Source organism: Mus caroli, chromosome 10, assembly GCF_900094665.2.
Source record: "Mus caroli chromosome 10, CAROLI_EIJ_v1.1, whole genome shotgun sequence".
NCBI lineage: Eukaryota > Metazoa > Chordata > Mammalia > Rodentia > Muridae > Mus > Mus caroli.
The window spans coordinates 26,923,123-26,927,904 of record NC_034579.1 but is presented as its reverse complement, the minus strand read 5'-3'; the positions used below and the strand labels follow the sequence as shown (position 1 = coordinate 26,927,904).

The following is a 4,782-nucleotide window of genomic DNA, read 5'->3' as shown; positions in this document are numbered from 1 at the left end:
GGGCCTTGAATTCCTGATTTTTCCAAGACTTTTATCATGAAGGGGTGTTGAATTTTGTCAAATACTTTCTCAGCATCTAAAGAGATGATCATGTGTTTTTTGTCTTTGAATTTGGTTATATAGTGGATTACATTGATGAATTTCCATATATTAAACCATCCCTGCAGTCCTGGGATGGAGCCTACTTGGTCATGTGGGATGATTGTTTTGATGTGTTCTTAGATTCGGTTTGTGAGGATTTTATTGAGTATTTTTGCATCGATATTCATAAGGGAAATTGATCTGAAGTTCTCTTTCTGTGTTGGATCTTTGTGTGGTTTAGGTACCAGAGTAATTGTGGCTTCATAGAATGAATTGGGTAGAATACCTTCTGTTTCTATTTTGTGGAATAGTTCAAGAAGAGTTGGAATTAGGTCTTCTTTGAAGGTCTGATAGAACTCTGCACTAAACCCATCTGGTCCTGGACTTTCTTTGGTTGGGAGACTATTGATGACTGCTTCTATTTCTTTAGGGGAAATGGGACTGTTTAGATCATTAATCTAATCCTGATTTAATTTTGATACCTGGTATCTGTCTAGGAAGTTGTCCATTTCATCCAGGTTTTCTAGTTTTGTTGAGTATAGCCTTTTGTAGTAGGATCTGATGATGTTTTGGATTTCCTCAGGTTCTGTTGTTATGTCTCCTTTTTCATTTCTGATTTTGTTAATTAGGATACTGTCCCTGTGCCCTCTAGCTAGTCTGGTGAAGGGTTTATCTATCTTGTTGATTTTCTCAAAGAACCAGCTCCTCCTTTGGTTGATTCTTTGAATAGTTCTTTTTGTTTCCACTTGGTTGATTTTGCCCCTAAGTTTGATTAGTTCCTGCCATCTACTCCTCTTGGGTGAATTTCCTTCCTTTAGTTCTAGAGCTTCTAGGTGTGTTGTCAGGCCGCTAGTGTATGCTCTCTATAGTTTCTTTTTGGAGACAGCCAGGGCTATTAGTTTTCCTCTTAGGACTGCCTTCATTGTGTCCCAATAGTTTGGGTATTTTGTGCCTTCATTTTCATTAAACTCTAAAAAGTCTTTAATTTCTTTCATCATTTCTTTCATCATTTCATCATTGACCAAGCAATCATTGAGTAGAGTGTTGTTCAGTTTCCATTTGAGTGTTGGCTTTCTATTATTTATGTTGTTATTGAAGATCAGCCTTAGTCCGTGGTGATCTGATAGGATGCATGGGACAATTTCAATATTTTTGTATCTGTGGAGGCCTGTTTTGTCAACTATATGGTCAATTTTGGAGGAGGTACCATGTGGTGCTGAGAAGAAGGTATATACTTTTGTTTTAGTATAAAATGTTCTGTAGATATCTATTAAATCCATGTGTTTCATAACTTCTGTTAGTGTCCATGTGTCTGTGTTTAGTTTCTGTTTCCAGGATCTGTCCATTGATGAGAGTGGGGTGTTGAAGTCTCCCACTATTATTGTGTGAGGTGCAATGTGTGCTTTGAGCTTTACTAAAGTTTCTTTAAACAATGTGGCTGCCCTTGTATCTGGAGCATAGATATTCAGAATTGAGAATTGATCTCTGTAGATTTTACCTTTGATGAGTATGAAGTGCCCCTCCTTGTCTTTTTTGATAACTTTGGTTTGGAAATCAATTTTATTCAATATTAGAATGGCTACTCCAGATTGTTTCTTCGGACCATTTGCTTGGAAATTTGTTTTCCAGCCTTTCACTCTGATGTAGTGTCTGTCCTTTTCCCTGAGGTGGGTTTCCTGTAAGCAACAAAACGTTGGGTCCTGTTTGTGTAGCCAGTCTATTAATCTATGTCTTTTTATTGGGGATTTGAGTCCACTGATGTTAAGTGAAATTAAAGAAAAGTAATTGTTGCTTCCTGTAATTTTTGTTGTTAAAGTTGGGATTCTCTTCTTGCGGCTATCTCCTTTTATGGTTCTTGAAGCATTAATTTCTTTCTTTTTCTAGGGTGTAGTTTCCATCCTTGTGTTGGTGTTTTCCCTTTATTAATCTTTGAAGGGCTGGATTCATGGAAAGATATTGTGTGAATTTGGTTTTATCATGGAAAACTTTGGTTTCTCCATCTATGGTAATTGAGAGTTTTGCTGGTTATAGTAGCCTGGGCTGGCATATGTGTGCACAGATATCTGGCGTTCAGACCTGCCTCCTGGGTGAAGATGAAGGCCCAAAACAGGGCCTGTCCCAAAAGATGTGTTGCCTCTGCAGTCTGCATGCTTACCTACACAGACTGTTCTCTGAGGGAGGTGGGACACAAGATGGCTCTCTCTCCTGCTCAGGAGGTCAGAGCCCTCCCGGGCAGACACTTCTCCTCTGGAGGGGAAAATGCCTGGATGTCTGGAGCCCCCAAACGGGGTCTATCCCAGAATCTGTGTCACTTCTTCTGTCTGCTCGCTCACCCTTCGAAGTCCTTGAGCTGACCTGTGCAAACTAGTCTCTGAGGGAACCGGGAACCAAGATGGCTCCCTCACCTGCTCCCAATATGGTATATCTTAAAGGGAAGTTGGATTTGTACCATGGGTTTAGAGGCAGATAAAATGTTATGGCTTCACCTTAGCTCAGCTCAACCCCTAAAAAATAGAACATTTTTCCCAACCATGGAGTTAATTTTAGCATAATTATCTTTCATCAGGTTTTTGATCAAAATATTTGAAATGTCTGCTCAACTTTCCTCTCTTACAGCCATGGACTCTGTCTTACTAAAGATGCTACCTCCATCCTTGTGATAAGATTTGGGGCCTGTGGTGGTTTTAATGAAAATGGGCCCCATATACACATCATGAGTGGCACTATTAGAAGATATGGCCCTGTTGGAGTGGGTGTGTCTTCGTTGGAGGAGGTATGTTACTAGGTGGTAGGCTTCAAGGTCTCAGATGCTCAGTTATCTTCCTGCTGCTACCGAACCGGATCTAGAACTCTTAGCTCATTCTCCAGCACTGTGTCTGCATGCACACTGTTGTGTTTCCTGCCACGAAAATCAGCTCAAGTTAAATGTTTTCCTTTATAAGAGTTGCTACGGTTATGGTATATCCTCACTGCAATAAAACCCTAACTACAGAACCTTTCTTCCTACCTACCCACTACTTGGTTCCAGAGGTCACAATATCTTTTGTACTCTATAAGTAAGATGTAAATCATAGAATTTATGAAAATATTGTGAAAAGCAGTCATATGGTATTTACCAGGGTGAGGGATGGAAATAAAAGCAACAGCTGTATTATTGATTATGTTGGTATTAGACATCCAAGAAGTTTTTAAGACAAGAAAAATGACCCGTACTCTGCCTTACATGATTGTACCATTATTAAGAATCACATCTATACAATGATGGAGTCATGGTCCAAAGACCATAGAAGGTGAATGAGCAATCTGAATTACAACTTTAATGGTCATCAGGAAAGCAATGTACTAATTGGAGTTTAAGTAGCCAGTGCTAAGAAATTTGAGTTTCAACAAGAACTTGAAGAATGAGCTGAGTCTTGGCAGAATGTGAAGGATATTTCAGGAATATAATACCAGTAATAACAGTATTTCCCAAAATGTCAACTAATTGTCCATTGCTGTTGATTCCTTGCTATTGATACAAGGTTATTGTATCTACTTATTAGACTGTCAGAAGTTCATTTTAAGAGCATACGTTCAGCTTATCATCACAGGTATTCTTTCTGTTACATTTGCAGATGATCACATGTAATTTAAAACCCAGAGCATGTTGATTTGGTGACTCAGCAATATCTTGGGAATATTTGGCTCATTCGATTTTCCACTTTGGTATCTATAGCATTGCAGCATCATGAAGCTGTCAAGCATAATGGTCACAGCTTGGCCATCAACACCAGTTGGTGACCAATTTATTCACTTTCACAAATAGCACAAAGGATAGAAACTTGGATTTTCTTCTCATAAGGTTCAAGAAAGTCTCATATGCTACTCCACTGTCTAAACTAGCTTAGTTTTACCTGTTTCTCAGCTGACCGCCTGGAAAAGAACAAAAGACTCAACATTTAGGTGCAGTTCTGGTTCAGCCCCGCGAACGAGGGATCTCCCTTGCACCGGTGTGATGGTAGTTCCCAGGTCTTCGGTGCCACTTATCCCGAGCTACAGTTCTCGCCGGCAAGAACACACTCAGGACAACCGGAATCTTCTGCAGCAAAAAGCTTTATTGCTTCTTCAAGCAATAAAGCATTTTCCAGACCCTGGAAAATGGGGTCGCTTATATAGCCCTCAGCCATGGTGTTTCAGCACCTGATGTGGCATGTCAGCTCCTGATTCATTGCTCGCCCATCACCCCACTACTACGTCCCGAGATGGGCAGTGACTAAGCGTGAGTTCAGTCTCGCACTTGAGCACAAGGCTTGTTTACTAGTTAGGCACAGCGGAGGCCAGTGCCATCTTATAATTGCGATTGCTCGCGGCTTGCGATTGCTCGCAGCACGGCTTCCACATACTAAGTTTAGAACGATGCAGAAGATTAGCATGGCCCCTGTGCAAGGATGACACGCAAATTCGTGAAGCGTTCCATAGTTTTTAAAGAAAATACCTAATTAAAAAAAAGATATGAATAGCAGTTTGGTAGGCAGAGTAAACTTCAGTGGTAAGTTAACAGCAAATATATTAACAGACAGCTAATTTTGGATATTATTAAATGTTGCACAGAATAAGGCAAATGTAGAAGTAGGGAAAGGTAGGCTTCCCCAAGAAATCAACATTTATTTGAGATGATAGCAGAATCACTAGAGGAAATAATGTGGGGAGGGCACAGAAGGA

General features: G+C 40.2%; 1 pseudogene; it reads left to right on the top strand.

Annotated features, from left to right (window-relative positions):
• The first annotated feature begins 4,442 nt into the window (after positions 1–4,442).
• Positions 4,443–4,543, top strand: LOC115032300 (annotated as a pseudogene).
• Positions 4,544–4,782: the final 239 nt, after the last annotated feature.